The sequence below is a fragment of the Rattus norvegicus genome, chromosome 6, assembly GCF_021556685.1.
Source record: "Rattus norvegicus strain SHRSP/BbbUtx chromosome 6, alternate assembly SHRSP_T2T, whole genome shotgun sequence".
Classification (NCBI taxonomy): domain Eukaryota; kingdom Metazoa; phylum Chordata; class Mammalia; order Rodentia; family Muridae; genus Rattus; species Rattus norvegicus.
In genome coordinates this window covers 132,568,946-132,588,905 of record NC_141539.1, presented here as the reverse complement: position 1 = coordinate 132,588,905, position 19,960 = coordinate 132,568,946, and the positions used below count along the sequence as shown (strand labels likewise).

At 42.8% G+C, this 19,960-nt stretch overlaps 1 pseudogene; it reads right to left on the bottom strand.

Annotated features, from left to right (window-relative positions):
• Positions 1-10,840: 10,840 nt before the first annotated feature.
• Positions 10,841-11,606, bottom strand: LOC148005460 (small ribosomal subunit protein eS6 pseudogene; annotated as a pseudogene).
• Between the last annotated feature and the right edge of the window lie 8,354 nt (positions 11,607-19,960).

Here is a 19,960-nt window from a genome sequence, read left to right as displayed (position 1 = left end):
CTACATCTCTGATGTCATCATCCAGGTCTCACTTTTTTCTTTCTTTCTAGGGTCTTTGTGTAGACACACCAAGGTTAGGCCCCTATGCTACATGGCTTGTTCATTGTCTACGCCAACCCTGTGTCCTGAAGTCCCTCACAGCACTTAGTTTGACACTGAGTTCCCACCACACTGGCCCTCCAGCTTGTGTTCACTACTTATTGTTTGCTGGCATCTGGCATGGTCTGCGTTCCTGAGTTATCGGTTTTCAGACTGTTTTCCTGTACACCAGAGGTGGGAATTGGAGCCACTCTTGGGTTATCTCTTGTTCTGAATGCCCAGCATAAATCGTCATGATTCCTAATCAAACAATTCGAAGGGCAAGACCATGCCAGCACTCCCTCTATTCAGAAGATGGGAAGGCCCTGGCGCTCCAGGCTCTAACTTTCAATCCCCCATTTTCTTTCAAGACCAAAGACATTAGATCTTTCCAAATCCCTTGTGCCCAGCCCAGGGCAGACACCTGGTGGAACCTGCATCCTCCACTTGTGACACACGTGTGACAGTTTGCTGGCTGTTGGAGATGAACCAAGAGGTTAGTGAGCTCCTAGAACACAGCTACTGGGGGGGAAAATGAAACGGAAGAAAATCAAATCAGTCTTGGAAAACTTTGAGTGTTACACACATCCTTAATAGACTCTGACTTCAAGCTCTCTCTCTAGGGTATGGAAGTTCAGAACTGCTAAGTAGTCGAATATATTTGTGAAGAAAAAAATCCATATGGACAAAGGACACAATAAACATCTCTAATTAGGAGTAAAATAGGCAGATAAAGGACTTCTGTGCGTGTCACAGCCACACTGGGGATGCTGGCCCTGGAGCTGTCTCCCCCTGTGCCAGTGGGGAGAGTTTGATTTATATGCATGTTGGCTCTTAGCAGCAGTGAGAGCCCTGTTTGCCATCAGAAAGCGAAAAGACATCTTGGAGGAGTGGGTGGTTAATATTTATTAAAGTTTCCTGTGTGCTAATTGTTGGAGCTCTTCTTTCCTAGCTCATTCAAAAATAAAAATAAAAAAGATACATATGTAACAGATTCCTTGCCCTTGTGGAACCTGTATTTTCTGTCAGCGTTGTTCACCAGGGCCATGTGCAAGGGAGATGTTCTGGGCCCTGGTCTTTGGCATGACAGCTATGGGCTACATACGGTTTGTGAGGAGGATTGTGACTAGTAACAAACTGGATCTAGCGTGCATTTAATTGTCATTGATTTACACTTAAACACCACGTGTGGCTAGTGGCTTTGGATAACAAAACCTGGGGGAGAGAAACTCTAGAAAGACAAAATAAGCCAATGACAGAGTGAATAAGCTCCCAGGACTCCTGCCAAGAAGCCTGAGTTCAGTGCTAGCTCCCGTCGACCTCCTCCTCAAGTGGACCCAACATGTCTATGCTTGGACTTCATATCCCTAAGGTAGGGTGGCTATGACCCCTGTCACAGGGGGACTGTTCAAGAAGGGAGGGAATATGTGTGATGTAGGAGGAATAGAAAGGTCCCATTGCCAGGGCAGTGGCTGTTTCCACATAAATGTCACCAGAGGACACGCTTGCTTAAAAATCACTTTCCAAGAGTTAATAAAGGAATTTGCTGCTGCATTCTCACCTGCTATCAGAGTCTGAGCTCTTGATTCTGAGCCTTCTCACCCACTGACCCCAAGGGGGACACTGGGCAGGAGAAAGGACTCAGGTGACAGAGTGAGACGTGTGGTCCAAACCTGGGGCAGAGTGAGCCTGTTTTGTACTATTACATAGTACAAAAATAATAATAGGGATGGAAAGCATAGGCTATTTCTTATTTCTTTTTTTCTGACAAACATACACACACACACACACACACACACACACACACACACACACACACACGGTGCTGCTAGTGTCTCGACAGTGCTTTCAAGCCAGCTGCAATGGCAGATTATGAATAGAATATTGCACTTTGCTTGTTAATTTACTTCAGAATTTACTGAAGACAAGCTACACTCCAGCCTGGACCTTTGAAAATTATCTGTGACTAAGACAAGCCAAGGAACCCACCCTTATTGAACTTAAATTCTAGCATTAATCAATCAGTCATTCAGTCAATGTAATGTCAAGGACAAACTGGAAGTCAAGAAGAGTTGAACCTTGCATGAGGAGAGGGAGAGATATCATAGAAGTTGTGTGGTTTGTGAGAAATTATTTCAGCTCAGAGGCTGTGTTAAAACAATACAAATGATGAAGACTGAGGCAAGCCTCCAGGGCAAGGATGTTCAACCTAGGGTGATGTGGTTCAGGGTAGTTTTCATGGGGGTGTTGACTGAGCAAAACAATTCCAGATACATCTGAAGTCAAGAGAAGCCATTTCTGAATCCCCTGAAAGGAGTAAGTCTATGAAATTCAGGGTTCTGATAGGACCCATGTAGAGCATGGAGCATGGAGCCTGTCACTGGCTTCCCGATGGGTGAATTGGGAAGAAACAATGGGCAGAACATGAGGGGGCTCTCTGCTTAGACTCTGGGGAAGCTCAGGCTACATGGAGATAGAGTAGTGAGTGCTATTTCAGAAATACCCAGGTTTCAGTTTGTAGAGAATAAAGGTGGCTATTTAAGGAAGGTAAATTAGTCAGAGTTCTAAAGAGGAAAAAAAAAAGCCAAAAACAAGAGCACTTTGCACATGTAAGTCTAAAAGAGGGGTTGCTACTGGCTTTCACAGTTGTGGCCATGCAGACCCAAAATGGCAGCTACTGCTTGGTTCAAGAAGCTGGAAAGCTTCAGACTAAGGAAGAACAACCCTGAAAAGCAAGCCCAGGTCCACATGGTAGGCACAGACGCTCCGTGGAAAGTTCTTGGTGTGAGGCCATGTTGAAAAGTTGGAGTCTGAGGCCCACAGTTGGGTGTGGCAATGGTACACACGCTGTCTCTGAGAGACTTAAGCTTGCAGGCATTGGCTGGCTTCCTACTGTTGTTTGCTTTCACTCCAGCTTGGGACCAGCTTATCGGATATTGGTGCTGACATTCATGGTAACTCCCCCCGCACTCCAGCTGCTTTTCCCTGTGTCAATCATCTCTGGAAACATAAGTACTTATCCCGAGTGTACTTACTAAACTCCCAGGTGTGTCTCAATCCAACCCAGTTGACAACTAAGATTAACTGTTCCAGAAAGTGATAAGGGATGTGCTGGGTTAAACCATGGGCAACAGGAGGCAGAACAGGCTAGGAGGCTCTTGGTGAGGGCAGGCAAAGAGCAGAAAATACTTCCTAACCAAGAAGCAACCAAGTGAGCTTTTGGTATCTGGGAGGTCAAAGGTTAAAGAAATGCACTCTGGGAGTTTGTTGGTGTCTTCTCTCGTTCTCGAAGCCATCAGACGGAAACTACGTAGGAAAAGTCATTTTCAAATCCTTACTGCTCAGTTTCATCGCTGTATCTGGATGCTTTCCTCCTCCTCTTGGTCCATTTTCCATTGCTATAACAAAATGCTTGAGGCTAGGCACTGAAGGGAAGAGACTCAAAGGTTCTTACCACATACTGCTCATCTGGTGGCAACTAATAGTTTCTTGGAGAGAGGGCAGCAGGGCATCCAGTTGTGTGTCTACTAGCAAGCCCACCAAGGTCTGGTCATTTGATTCGAACTTAGGATCATGCAGCCTTTGTAGGACACCAAACTAAACCCAAGCCAGCAAATCAAGGAAAGTGACATATGGGGAGGGATGAGGATAGCGTCAGAGGTTGATAGGCAAGGGTACTGGGGGAAGAGCGTCCAAAATGCATTATGAGGGTTTCAGTGAGAATGTCCCCCATAGGCTCAGATGTTTGAGTACCAGGTCTGCAATTGGTGGTGCTGTGGGGCAAAGTTAGGATGCGGGACCTTTCTGGTGCAGCATGTCCCTCGGGGAGGGCCCCAAGAGTTTAAAGAGTGCACCACCTCCAGTTTGCTCTCTCTGCTTGTGCTTGTGATAGAAGATATGAGCTCTCAGTTGGGCCTGCCACCACCGCTCCTCACCAGGAGGAACTCATCCCTCTGGAACCAAAAATCCAAATGACTTTTTTCTTCTGTAAATGCCTTGGTCATGGCATTGTGTCATAGCAACAGAGAAGCAACTAAAACATACACAGCATGCATGTATGAAAAGTCAAATCTTACTAATAAAATGTTTTTGAAGGTGGTCTCTTTAGTGCTGGTATTGGAGATCCAAGACTGTGATGCTGGCATCACTCAGGTTAAGAGGGACCCTAGACTTTATCACATCATGGTGGAGAATTATGGCAGGAGTGGCAGGAGATGGCAGAGGGGAGTAATGTGCTCTTATGTAACATTTCATTGGAATTAACCAGAGACACACAGAGAGTTATGGATCTCTTCCAAGGATAGCACCCCTGATGACCTCACTATCTCCCATGGGACCCAGTTCTCAATGATTCCACCACCTCTCAACAGTGCCACAGGTTAGGCCAAACCTCCACAGTGTGAACATTCCACATATAAGCCACACTGGCCTCTGGAACAAACATGTTTGCCCAGCTATTCTTTGTGTAAAAGTGAGATGTGAGCTTCCCTCCTAGGGCCTGTGTGTACCTCTAATCATCAGAGCAACATGGAATGGAAGCCAGCAGCATCTTTTCTGTACATACAGTCATGATGGGCTTCTCTACCTCTGCAATTGACTTTTATTTCTAATGTTATTTCAACTACTTCTTGACAGAGGGACCACTGTGACCACACTATGTTAAAAGCGGGGAGGGTAGGATTCTTCATTTCACATGTGCTTTCCTTCCACTCAACGTTCTATCCCAAACATCTTCTTTGTGGTCCCTTCCTATCCAGGTCCTCCAAGGCTGTGAGCTTCCCCAGGCTGAGGCTTGCTCTTTCTTATATTTATACAAAAGCATACTTATCCGAAAATTATGCTTCCACTGGCATAAAGTTGTTTCTATTTTAGTTTATTTTCCCTGATTATAGAATCATTATCTAATCTTCATAGGAAATTTAGAAAAGGAAGTACAGAGAAGAGAATACTGTCCATAATCCCTCCCTATTATGTCATTAAGTTCACTGACTTTTTCCTTCTTTTTTTGTTTGTTTATTTTTGGTCCATCGTGAAATTTTGTCATGTTTGGGGAAAAAAATAAAGTTTTGAAAAGTCACCGTACAAATGTGTTTTTCAAGTCTATGGGAGATACGGTAAAAAACAGCTCTATTTACTTTTAGATGGTTCACCTCCAGCAGCAACTTCTCTGATGGTTGAACCCTCCTTGGGTTTCCAGGGGTCTGCAAACAGGCAGATAGCCTTCATTCTTCATTAAATACCTCACTCAGTTTGTTTAATTACATACATTTTCACATATACTTAGCTTTGATACATATTTTCATATACCTAGCTTTTACATATACCTAGCTTGCCTTTCTCCCCCTTAAAACTGCAGTTCCTTTCCTTCCTTCCTTCCTTCCTTCCTTCCTTCCTTCCTTCCTTCCTTCTTTCCTTCCTTCCTTCCCTTCTTCCTTCCCTCTCCCTCCACCTCTCTCTCTCTCTTTGTCTTTTGGTTTATTTTTGAGGTTGTAGTTTAATTATAACATGTCTCCCTTCCCAGGACATTCATGACCTATTTTATTTCAAAGTACACATATACTTGGTGTACTCAATTCTCTTTCAAGAAATTCCCATGATAAAATAATAACTTTATTTTATAACACAGAATATCTTTTAATTTATTTTTATTTATGTGTCCATGTTGTATACATGCACATGCATGTTTGCATGAATATGTGTACACACATACACATGAATGATGAATGCATGTGCCCGTGGAGGCCAGAAAAGGGTATCACGTACTTGGAGTTGTAGTTACAGATGGTTGTGAGCAACCTAACGTGGGTGCTGGGAACTGTATTTGTGTTGTCTAGAAGTGTTAACAGCAAGTGCTCTTAACTTCTGAACTGTATCTCTAGTCCCATAGTATTGATTATTTTGGCTGTCCAGAGGGTTGATTTGTACCAAACAACACTAAAAAAAATGGTGGTTTTTCCTCTTAAATATTCCCCCCCTTCCTTCCTTTTAAGCACCCTAGCCTCTCCCCTGCTTTTCTACTCATTACTTCAAGTCTTTTTTCTTGTGGCTCCAGCAGGCTAAGACCCACCATGAGTTTTTTGTGGTTTATTTTTTTCTGTCTGCCTATAAGATTTCGTTTTCACCATGACTTTTGGTTGTCTCTCTACAATATGCTCACATAGGGACTTCTTACTTATATTGGGGGCAGACACAGGTCCAGCTTTCTCAGCGTCCCCTTTCTACTGGAGCCACCATTGGCGCCTCTATGCCAGTTCTCTACCCTCTGGACCTCCTCCTGAGTATTTTACATTGCCCCTGTCCCCAACCTTTCATCTCTCTGTTCTGTACTCTGGTAACTTTCTCTCATCCTTTACGAATGTAATCTTTGATGAATGGAATCTCTAATTGCTTAGCATCCACGTGTTTGTAGTTGGCATCTGCCTTTGCTTTAAAAAGGAGCCCCCACTTCCAGTTTCAGGTTTGGTATTCAATCTTCTTGAGAATTAATTCTCAGAGCTACAGTTTGGCCTGACTGAGCAGTTATTTCCATTTGCTTGTAGACGGGCACCCTTCCTTAGTCACACTTAACTTCCAGGATATTGTAGCTGTCTGCCTCCAAAGTTTCAACCCAACTCTTGCCCTGAAATCCTCACTGCCTCCCTATTTTCCATGCCCGCTCTATCTTTGAGCACCTCCATGATGTGAATCAGCATCTATTTCCACTCCCCAAAACCTCTTGCACTGGAAGCAGCTTATGGAGAGGGCTGAGGCTAAGCCATAGAGTCCAAGCGGTGGCTTGGATGCCCTGGCTAAATTAAATAAAGCACATGCTGGATGCAATGCTGTTTCCCAGCGTTGTGGATGAGTGCAGTGCAAGCTTAGGAGTTTGCTGAGAGCTGCTGGGTGCTCTGACTTTTCCTGGGTCCACTGAGTGGGATGTGGTGGTGGTGGTGGGACTACTTCCCAGCATTCCTGTGGGGCATGGGAACACCGATCAGCTGAGCAGAGAGCAGCAATACACTTGCATGCCGAGCTGGCTCAGGTAACTTTCCAAGGACACTCCTTCCTGTCTTAACTCTTCCACTGATCCCTGGGGTCTGCTTGATAACCACCGCTGAAGACTGGCCCCTGCACATCTCCCCGTTCAGGAATAGTACTCTATATGACTAAGCAAACACTTTCTTGTGCATTGAGTCACCGTGACTTGGAGGCTTAGCTGTACAGCAATAAAGCTAAAGCCTTTTCTCTTTGTCCTCCCAGGCTTCGCCCCCCAAAATCATGACCTCACTGTTACCGGTGTGGCGGCTGCTTCAGGAAGAAACATGTCCAAGCCCTTCAGTTTAAGGAGCAGCTCTCTTGTTTGCATTCTTTCTCTCACACACGCAGCTCTGGCATCCTGGAAGCTCCTGTTTTGAGCACATGAATGTATTTGCTTGTTTTTAAAATAGCTTTACTATTGTCTCCATGGCTTGGGACACAGGGAGCCAAGGAGGCTGCGGTTATGCTAGGACAGCCATCCTCAAGTCGGTTTAATGTGAAGCACCGTTCTCTCTGCTAATATTTTATTTAAGTTTTTCCATCAATATTCCTATGTGAGATCAGGCTATAGTTTTATTATATCTTCTCTGGTGGGTCCCACAATGCTTGGATGGCCTCACAGAAGACATTTAGGAGCTCCCTTTTCCTTCTCCACAGGCCCAAAGAGGCAAAGAACACTGGTGAGAACGGGTTCTCTGGAGACTGGGAGGGCTGTTCTGGCAAAGCCCTATCTGCCAAGGCTTCAAGAAAGCTCACATTTAAAAGTTTCTTCTGCCTTCACTTCCGTTCACAGAGTGAATCCACCTGAGACCAGTTTGTCCAGTTGAGTTTTTAGAAAATGATCCATTTCACTCACACAGTATTAAGCAAAGCAGTGTCCTGTTTGTTTCTTTTTTTAAAACATCTCTATTTTTCCTTTTCTTTAGTTTGTTTTGATGCTAACATTTCACCTTAGGTAGCCATCCTTTCTAAGATACATGCAACTGGTTTTAACTAATTTAAGGGGTTTCTCTTGTAGTTTTGTTCTTAGTGGCTGTGTTCAGTTCTGGCTGTTTTCTGCTTTCCAGTTCATTCCTTTTCATTTTTATGATTGAAAACCCTTCTCTTTTCCTGCTTCTTCTTCTTTCAATCTCTTCTCCTTCTGTTTTTATTCATCTATCTGGTGACTGAAACAATCAAACTCAGTTGTGGTGCCTTCTGTTCCGAACGTGACTTTACACCAGTGGGGGCCAGGTATAAGTGCAGTCTCATTGAAATTTTGCTGTATAAAGCCATTCCGTATTTTGCAGAGCAAACTCCAATTTCTGGTCCAGAACCCACCAATCAGATCCACCCCAGATGCATCCCATTCCAACTGAGGGTTTTTTCTAATCTAAGTTATTGGAGGGGAGAGAGAAGAGCAGGTCCATGCATCCTCAATTTGAGGAGACCTTGTTTATCAGGCTGAGTGGGCTTCCCCACTGTCCAACTGAGGTGACAGGGAAAGAGCTCCCTTATCAGGCCACATTATGGTCTGGGATTTGAGGAGTTTTTCTGGATGCTTGATCATGGCAAGAGACCCCAGACTTGCTGTCACTTCTGTGAAAGCTGACATCACACAACCCCCCCCCCCTTTCCCCATCAGCCAAGTAAGGATGGCTGTACGGCTGTGCCCCTGAGCACTGACTGCTCTGTAGGCATGCACACAGATTCTATACGCCACTTTATGGAAAATGCACGGGGCAGACTCAGATTGGCAACTACTCTGCACTATTTGTTTTTAGTTTTTAGTTTTTCAGTTGTTTTCACTTGGGGTTGTTTTTAGATACATATTTTGATTTTATTTGGTTTCATTTCATGTAGCATTTTACTGATGGGGGCAAAAAGAGATACTTTTGAGTCCCTTAACACTTTATTTTATTTTATTTTTGTTCATTCCAACATTTGCTCTATGTGCTCTGCTGCTATTTTAATTGATGCATATGTGTGAGAGGCTGACTCATCTTGCTTTAGCCACTTGGTTTATTAGGCGGCCTTACATTACCTCCTTTAAAACTCTGTGCTTCAATTTATCCTCCTTATAAAGGCCACATAAGCTATGTGCACTTACAGATACAAAAGAGCTAACAATGAAGGCACCAGAATTCTTTACAAACAATTAGAAAAAAATACAGAGGCACAAACAGGAATACAGCTGCACACAAATGCACCTACACATCCACACACACCCATGCACACACCACACACGCACATACCACATACACACATACACACACACCCTACACACACATACACGCACCTACACATCCACACACACACATGCACACACCACACACGCACATACCACATACACACATACACACACACCCTACACACACATACACGCACGTGCACACACACACATTCACACATATGCACATTTTCATACACACACACACACTATTTTTAGCTTCACAAGACGTGATGAGATGACCATATTCAATCTTTCACATCCTCTTTCTCAATTTTTGGCAAATTCAGAATCCTGGTAAAGAAAAGACATATTTTGTACCACCCCCACCCCCCCATTTGGATAATGTTTGTTAAATTCATTTTAGTTTACAAAACAGTTATCAGTTTCCTTATAGTGTCGTCTCTGATTCCTAGGTTGTCCAGTGTGAGCTTTAAGAGGAACTGTTGGGTCTGGGCGACCCGACTGGTATAATATTTTCCAGTACATCATCATCTCCTCTGCAAATCCCCTGAGATCAATTTTCTTTGTCGTTGTATAAAATCCCATTGCGTAGATGTACTATGTTCTCATTACCTGTTTATCAGCTGATGGACATGTAGCTTGATTCCACTGTGGGTAGCGATGAACATACTTTGCAAGCATCTCTCTATAGGAATGTGGAGTCCGTTGGGTAGAGGGCACACTGTTACGCTCACCTCTGTACCCACCTGAGTGGCTAAAACCAGTGACTCACACAGGAAGACCAAAACCTAAACAGAAGACACGAAAGCAACGGGTACTTAGGGGAGGCGAGAAGGGTGGTGGGGGTCGTAAGGGGATAGGAGAGCGTGAGGGATAAGTGGAGACAGAATGTATTATTTGGTCAACTTGACACAAAGCAAAAGTTATCTGGGAAGAGGGACTGTTCACTGAGTAATTGCCTCCAGGTCTGTGATTAAATAGACCTGGGAGGGCCCAGCCCACTGTTAGTCATTCCATCATTGGATAGGTGGTTCTGGGTTGCATACAAAGGCACAAAGAATGAAAAGCAAGCCATTAAGCAGTGTTCCTCCATGCTTCCTGCACCTGCTGCAGTTTGAGTGCTTGCTCTGGGTTTCCTCAGTGATTAACTGTGGTTGCAATGCATAAGCCAAATAAACCCCTTTCTCTCTAAGTTGCTTTTGGTTGTGCTGTGTATCACAGCAATAGAACACCAACTATGTAAGGCATGTAGAAAACTGTCAAAGAATATTTTGTTGTTTTTTTTTTAAAGAGATCACGGTGGGATGCCATATAGTCCAATGGTACAGTTGCCTTAGCATGGGCGTGATTTTGGATTCTACCTCCAACACCAAAACAAACAAATGAAAATTAGAAGAATTTAAAGAGGAAAATCATTTTCCTGAACTGTTGGTGTGCAAAGGTTGTTTGTTTGTATACTTTACAGGATATTTTGTCTGGGTATAAAACTGGTCCCTCTCACTCTCCCAGAGGACTCAGAAATAGTTCTACATTTTTTCAAGGTATGATTATTTATTTGTTACTTTTAGAGTCTTATTTTTGACTGGGCTCAGACTTAGAAGAAGAAGCTCTCAGAGAGGACAGCCGACATTTCTTGACTATCTGTTCCTGGCACTTCTCTTCAGCTTCCTTCTCTCTCTTGGCCAAAAGTTTAGTGTATTCTACAGCCTCCTCATTGTTTGTTGTTGTTGTTTTTATTTTGTTTTTGTTGTTTTTAATACATTTTCTTTGGAACAGTAAGTCAGTGTTGCAGGACACATGGACTGGAGTAACAAGACACTGAATCTTGGGTGCTTTGGTCCTGGGCTTCTTACCTTCTTTGTTTAAGAGCTTTCAGACTACATTGGTGGATATCATCTTCCGCCAATTAAAAAGCTTTTTGATTCTACTAACTCTTTAGGTCCCAATCTATGAGGCATAGTAGTATCTGTCAGTCCAGAAATTTCCTTCTCTCCAGTTTTACAACAACCAAATTGAAAGCATGCAGATTAGATCTACAGTGCATCCACAAACAGACTTGTACTCCCTCTTACCAGTTTTTCTTGGTCTACAACAAGAATGCCCCTTACTCCACAGTAGGCACACTCTGCTGTGGGATAAAACACCTTGCTTCATGGGAAACCTTGTTTGTTATTCCCAGCACTGATCTAGACCACATAACCTTTCTAATCTTCATATAGAGCATCATCAGGTCCTTCTGTGACCATGTGCTTCTCATGGAGAGTACAAAACTTGCGTTTATCATCCACTTCTATGAGTTCTGACAGATGGTGGCAGGAAAGGGGACATTTAGCTTCATATTGACACAGCCAATGGCCTAGAAGATGCCACAGAAAAGAGCTATATCTACATTTTCTATCCCTGGATGTTCCAGGGAGCAGTTGAGGTCAGGTCAGTTATTTCCTGGTACCTTAGTTTATGTTGACTTCTCTCCCCAACAATTTATTTGTTTTCTTTACTTCTGAGGTTAATCAACTCTATTCTCTGGTCAGGGATTCATCTCACTTTATCTATAAAGAGGTTGTTCTTTCAGTCTATACACTCTGTTTAATTTTACTTTGAAATGTAGAACTTGTTATTTTTATCTTTTATCTGTGACTGATTGTGATAATGGAGTCGTTAAATTCACCCCTGTTATCAGTTTTACATATCGTGGGTTTCCACGCTCATTTTTCTCTGTATCTGTCATTTTTCTTCTATTCTCTTAAACATCTTTTCTATTTCCCATACCAGTTTCTCCAGTCTATCTCTCATGCCATGAACCAGTATGCTAATAGTATGGTCTTCACATGTCTTATTGTTTTATTTCATCTTAATTTTTTTGTCAATTCTTAAAACTTTATTTTATTGCCCTCCCCATACCTGGGTACTTATGTGTTTGCTTTAATATTTGATTGTAGAGGAAAACTTCTTAAAAATTAAGCAATAGAGAGTTTGTGCTTGTGTTTTGAACCTTGATATTCTTCAGGTGTCTGATCACAGCCTACTGAAAATTTAACCTGTTTCTTATGCTTCCTTCTGGAGTTTTAAAAGAGCTCCTTGTGAAATCTTCAGAGATGGGGCCACCAATAAACCCATGCTCCAGTAAGTGTCAAAACACATGTACATAATGGCAGTATTAAGTGGATTTCGTGAGTTTAAAATAGTCTATGAAGTTGGAGATGGAGACAATGATGGTTGGACATACAGGAGACATTGGATGGGTGGAGATGGATTTGATCAAAACACATTATATGCATTCAAACAGTTAAAATAGCAAAAATTGGCATTTACAAAGAATACCGTTACATTTTTATTTGTTTGTATGTGTGTGTGTGTGTGTGTGTGTGTGTGTATGTATGTATGTATGTATGTATGTATGTATGTATGTGGATGACCTCTTCTCCACAAACCCTAAACTCACAGTTTCCACCATAGGCATTTCAAAAACAAATCACAACTCCTAGTATTTTCAATAATATCAAATATTCTTATTTCATTTATTCACTTGTTGTCATGATGATTTTAAACATATATATTATTCTCTCTTGTACCTGATTTATCTGTCTATATTCCTTACCCATGTCTATTAGAATCATTACATTTTTTACCAGTGTATAAGATATACAGGGTTCAAACTACCAAATGCATTCAGCCTTTGGACACAGATGACTTTATAAATGAGTTCTTTTGCTTTGTCATATGATCAGGACTGTCCTTCTGGGAAATTCAACCAGTAGAAGAATCCCCTGAGGTGATGAGGAAACTCTTCATTCATCTCAATTATCTACATCGTCTTTAACAATGCTCAAGATGTGAACTTAAAAAACAACCTAGGATCACTTGGAAAGAGTCTCAATGAGGCATTTTCTGCATTGGGTTGACCTGACTGTGGGAAGTATCCTCAATAAGTTTAACTGATATGGGAAGACCCGGTCCACTATGGGTGGCAACATTCCCTAGGCAGGAGTCCTTAAGTATGTAAGAGTGTAGAAATGAAGCTGACCACAAGCACACATGCAAACTAACATGCACATGTTCATTCTTTTTCTGCTCTCAGTTGTGGATGAGGTGTGAACAGCTTTGTGAAGCATCCGACTCACTGCCAATAATGAACTGTAACCGGAACTGTGATCTGAAATAAACCCTTTCTCTCTCAAGTTGCTTTTGTAAGGGATTTATTTTTTTCATAGCAGCAGAAAAGAAGCTAGGACATCTACCATTTGTTTTTTCATCATCTATCAAGGAAAACCCAGACGCTCAAGGCTACTCAACAAATCTTCCTATAGTCAGCAGAGCCACAGAGCAGACCAGCCCATCAGGGAGCCAGGTTTTCTAAAGGGTGGTAACCCAACATCCTTCCCTTTATTGCTGTCCCTTCATAGTAAACACAAGCTTCTTAATCAAGAGCCCAACCTGGAAGGTGATTTGAAATCAACACGCTCCCAAAGCCCCTCAGTGGTCAAGAGAAACAGCAGCTGTTTTCTCAGGCAGCGGCAGCAGCAGCACTTGGAAAAGTGCCCACGAATGAAATGACTTGCCTTCCCCCAAGCACCGAGAGGATGGATGGCCAGGAAATATTTGAGCAGTTGTGTTTGAAAGTTCATGAGGCAAAACCTCAAAAGATTTTGGCCTGGCTTTAGTAAAGTGTTTATGATGCCCTTGTTAGTGTATAGTCCAGAGGTAAGGCAAACTCTTATTGGAGTTACCGAGCTCTTCAGGAATTTTGAAAGGTGATGTCGTATCGTACACAATTTATGCACACGAAATGTGCATGTGTTGTTTTGGCAGATGGGTGGCACTACCGCTGTTACTCACTGAGGTAGTGATAATGAACTGCAGCCAGAACCTGCTGAGGATCCTGGAACATCTGGGGTGTGGTGGTCCTGGGGAGGCCACTGCATGGCATTCAAGGCTTCCGTGTGCCACGGATGTGAAGAGGTGTCCCTGTCACTGCATCACTGAGTGAGTTTGCCTGGCGTGTGATAATGAGGTGGGATGCACAGTCAGCCAGGCAGTGAGGAGAGGGAAGGATCTTCCAGAAGGAGAAAAACATTTCGATAACAAGCTGGAGGCCACAGAGAGCAGGACAAGCTTCATTAATTGCAGGATGGAGTCGAGAGGAGAAGAAGGCAGGGCTGGGATTGGACTGGCCTCAAAGTCTCTGTTCAAGAATGTGGATGCTGTCCTGGGGCCATGGGAAGATGGTTGTGGGTTTTAAGCTGGCGGGTGACATCATTTGGATTATGTTTTAAGAAAATTACTCAGGCTGTTGAGTAGAGATGGATTGGCAGGAGGTGAGGCCAAGACAGAGGCAAGTTGGGAAGCAGTTGCGGGATCCTGGGGACAGATGGCAGACACTTGGGGAGAGCATTAGCTATGGAAAAGTGAGCAGGCATTCTCAGGTGTAGCTTCTGGAGTAGACATTATCTGGTGGCTATTAGATGTGAAGGGTGAGGCAGGAGGAGCCCCTGCTAGAACCCCTTTACTTCAACATAGATTTGTTTTATGGAGCTTACAGGGAAGAAGACTCAAGGAGCCAACTATGAATTAGTCTTAGAGAATCTGAGTTTGAGTTGCCTGTAGATGGGCCAGTGGGATGGGTCATCAGGTAAAGGAGCTTGCTACCAAGCCTGAGGACATGAGTTGAATCCTCATTCCCACATGGTGCAAGGGAAGAACTGACTCCCACAAGTTGTCCTTTGGCTTCCACGAGCATGTTGTAACACACACACACACACACACACACACACACACACACACACACACCACAATTAAATTTAAAAAAAAAAAAACAGTTCCCGAAAGATTCCATATGGAGATATTGATCTGGAGCTCAGGAGAAACACTTGCCCAGTTTTCGGAAGCCAGGCAGTGAGGATCTGCCCATGGCATGGCTTCTGATTTCTCTTAGGAAAATAAACTCCATCGACTGTGAGTCTCAGCATCACAGATGATATGCAGAAAGAGCCCCATACCAATCAGAGGGCTGAAGGAGCCTTGTCTTCGGGGAACTTGCTATGGCTTTTACGACAGAAAAACATGCCTTGTCAATGACTTCATGAAGGAGGAGAAACACTAGGGTTTTGTTGACTCATGTTTCCAAGTCTTTGATGCAGCTGACAGTTACCTGTACATGAAAGAAGGGACTCCCTCTTGTGATCCTGATGGCTTCAGGTCCTGCCAGGTTCAGCACCCCATCCATCACACTCCTGAGGAGGCTCAGGTGTGGGCAATGCAGCAAAAATGAGTTACCGAGTTGTGTGTCTCTTGGGTAAAGATGGATTGTCACTTCCCCATCCTGCTCCCATCGGTGGTGGGTTGCAGGGTATAGGACTGTGGGAAGAAGGGGGCAATGTGTTCTGAGAGTTCTTTATCCCCCCTTCCCCTCCCATCCTCCCTCCCCATCACCCTTTCCTTAATCCTTAATTATTAATCCTTAATAATGAACAGTGTCTTTGAATCTCCTTGCCTTTTCCTTAAGTATTCATGCCATTCAAAGAACACAGGCTCTGCCAACAGACAACACCCCTTTCTTCCCAGGGACAGGAAAAATTATTCCAAGTCTCAGTCTTTTAAATTATTTGTTTAGTTATTGTTTCTTAAATAAAGAAATTGAAATCATTTTTGAGTGCGGTATGGCTGCCCGGCAGTGCATTTAGAAACTCTTAATAGGTATTCACTCTTTTATGTCATCAAAACAAAAACACTTTTGTACCAAAGAGCCAAACAAGGCTCTAGATAGAGGACCGTGGAGGTGGAGACCTTCAGGAATGGTGTGGGGAATGAGAACCTGAAGGAGAAAGGAGTCAGAGTAAAGGAGTAGCAGGCATGCATATGAGCAGAGGCACCCAAGAGCCAGAATTCTGGGACCTCTCAGCTGGGGAGGGATTGACAGAGTGTCTCCAAGAGAACAGAGAAAACAGGAAGCTCCTGTGGGCCTCCCACCTCAATGCAGGCATGTCTGGGTTCTCCTCAGAGGCCCAAGGCGAGTATTTAAGTAGCAAAAGGAATGAAGGAGCTGCTGACAAGGGGCCATGCACTCAAGACGACCCTTTAGTGCTGTGAGCAGACAGTACCCAGGGTAGGTGATACTGCCAAAAATGGATTTGTGATGGGTCCCAGTGTGCAGAAACAGGGCTACCAAAAACTTCTGGCTCCCCAGTCATCTGCTCTGTGAGAGGATAATCCCTGTGTGAGTTCTGTTTGGGGAAATTTGATTCAAACCATCACCCACTCCAATTCTTTCTTTCCTTGACCAGGGATATTCATGTTCTTCGGGCTTAGTTTCTTTCTTTCTCTCTTTTTCCTGTTATTTTCTGTGCTTCCTAACTTTAATTAGAGACAATCTCATTGCCTTCATTGTAAAAACTTAGAAATGATTTCCCACCTTCATTTACCATAGGGATTCTTTACCAAACTAGCATGACACAGGAAATTAAACCAGGGAATTTTTAAACAATTTAAAATATTAGCCTCTGTGCCTATCTAAATGGTTATCTATTGCATTCATTCGGTCCTTTTCCCATCAGAGACCAGAAGCCTGACAGAACCAATGTTCAAGACAAGTCTTATTTTGACTCATGGTTTCAGAGTAATCAGTTTGAGTAATCAGTTTAGCTCACAGAGAGCAATGAAGGGAGGAAAGGAGGAAGGGTTGAGGTTTGGTCTCTGTTGCTATATATTACAATGCTAAGTGTAGGTCCTCGAGACCTGGTTTCCCAGAGATGAGAGAGTCTCCATGTAGACCCAAGTGACAATATATGACCTTGCTCCCAAGTTATTTCTGATAAGTGAATAAAGACACCTACAGTCTATAGCAGGAGATAATTGAGATAGATGGGGCTTGGTGTTCCCTGCCTTAGGGTTGGAGGAGACCATGAGGAGAGGAAGAAGGTGGGAAGAGGAGAAAGACATCATGGGTTAGGAGTCAAGAAAACATGGCCCTGAGAGCTGGACAAGTGGAGTTAAGAGCAGCTCAAATGAAACATGGTTAGTAATAACTTGGGGTTATTGATGGGAAATAGATTTTTAATAGTCTAGAGGGTAGATATCTGTGCAGCTCTAATGCTGATAGAGGCTTATTATAATTAATGAAAGTTGTGTGTCTTTTATCCGAGAAATGAGTGATCAAAGGGGATAAAAACTCCAGATTGAGATTAAAGATTTTCTGCAACAGGAGAGAGAGAGAGAGAGAGAGAGAGAGAGAGAGAGAGAGAGAGAGAGAGAGAGAACACAACAATGTAGCTCAGAATATAGAGGCATGAAGTAGAGAAGGAAGGATACAAAAGAGAACCAGGGTGAGGCATAGCTGTGTGTGGACACAGCTCCTGGGACCTACTTTCTTCACTTAGGCCTCATCTTCTACATATGACCAACCCTAATTATGTCATCATATTAGGAGTCATCAAGGGATGAATTCATTGATCAGTTCAGAGACCTCACAACCTAATTCTCTCTGGAAATTTCTTCTAGACAACCTAGAGGTATGCTTCACTAACCACTTGGGTATTTCTTAATCCAATCCAGCCAGCAATCAATTTACTTACCAGTTAAGAATACATGTGTTGAACGTAATTGTTGGGGGGAGGGTGGTAATGGGGGGAGGATGGGGAGGGGTTAGGGGGATGTTTGCCCGGAAACCGGGAAAGGGAATAACATTCGAAATGTAAATAAGAAATACTCAAGTTAATTTAAAAAAAATGTGTTGGCTAAGTTAGAAAACAGAAAAGTTATGTCCATATAATTTTATTCTTAACTCTAGTTTTTGCACGTGTCTGTATATATAGAATGCATGTATGAGTGCGTGTGTATACACATTCAAATGTGTGTAGGTGCCTACACATGCATTTGTGTGTGAATATACATGTAGAGAGTGTGGACATTCAAAGGTAGGTGTTGGATGCCTGCCTCAGTCACTCTCTCTGTCTTATGTACTGAGACAGATTCTTTTACTTTTGGGGGGGGGGTTCTTTTTTTAGGAGCTGGGGACCGAACCCAGGGCCTTGCACTTCCTAGGCAAGCGCTCTACCACTGAGCTAAATCCCCAACCCCCAGATTCTTTTACTTTAAACCAGAGCTTGCTTGTTCATGTAGTCTGGCTGGCCAGTTGCTCAGAGACTGCCCTATCTGTATGTCCTGAGAAATGGGATTATAAGAAGGGTGTCAGCCTGGGAGCTGAGGTTCCAAACTCTGGTCCTCATACTTTCCAGGAAGTGGTGCTCAGTCTGCTGGTTTATCTCTCCAGTGCTCTCACTTACAGTCTACTGAGAAATTATGAGTGTAAGCAGTTATTAAAGAAGAAATCTAAAGCATTGCCACATAATTTATCAAATAATGATTAAATTTAATATTCTAAAATATATTTAATTTCTTAAATCATTTTTTCAAAGAATGTATGTGCATACGCACACATAACTCTTACATGAGTCATTTTGGTTATCTCTTTAGGATAAAGTTTTAGATTGAACTGATTCCATCAATGTGCATAGATTATTTTAAACCTTAAGATATAGATCACAAAGATATAGACTCCATTTTTGTAAATTTTTTTTGATGAAAGTCACGCCACAGACAGGCATAGTAGGCCTAGGACCAAAATTCAGAAGCATTTTGGACCTAATTCTAGATTTTCCCAGCTCAAATTCACATTACCAAATTTTAAGTGTCATTACTCAATCTCTCATTTTGATGGACGTCTTTGGCTTCCATACATCTTCAACTACATTGTCAGTTGGGATTGTATTGATCTGTGCCCAGACCTCTCACCTTGCTGAGAACAGAGGACTTCCTATTTCAGTCACATATGAAGGACAGTTTTTCTGGGTATAAGAGTACTCTGGGTTGTACATTCTGTTCCATAGTCCTCTGTGGATATCATATCCTAATTCTTTGTCATTTTATTTCAAAATAGTTACCAGCTGCCTTGAGTCCCATCCCTTCCTCAACATTCTAGAATGTATGCTTAGATACTTCTTTTGAATTTTCCCCACCTGTCATTATAACCCATCGATTTTCCTAGTATTTGATGTTCCTTACTTTGAGTGATTTCTTTCCCAGTGAGATCAGCTTTTCTGACTGTAAAACACTGGCTTCTTTCAAATTCTGCAGTCGCTTCTATTCTAATTATCCTCACTTCACATACAAGATTGCCTTCAGCTCTGGATGATTAATGACACTTTCCCTTTTATTGCCTTCTCTCTTCTTGTCTCCGATTATTTTGGGCTGGATTCTAAAGGATCCAGGCAAGCTTGGCATATTTGTCATCAAAGCTGTTTTCACATTGTCCATTCTGTTCCTAGATGCCTTCCCTGTGACTTTGAGCACCTTGGGGCTCCTGTGACCCTTCTTGACCACATCCTTCCCCTTTTCCTTTCTTGTTTCTTGACTTTGAATTTGTTACTATTCACCACTTCTGGCTTCCTCCTGTAGAAGATGACCAATCGTGCATATTTTCCCTTAAGAAATTATAGTATTAAGTAAGTCTCAGAGTATTGTGGTTTTAACTGACTCTCAGCAATACTGCTGAACTTTTTCATCAGCTGTCTTCCTGTTGACTCATTCTCTAGACCCCTGTGAACAAAAGACAAGATTCGGGTACTATTCCTGGATGCATTTTCTCTACACTAGTGAATTTAAGGAGTATGTGTAATCTGACTTCTTAGTTTCAAACGC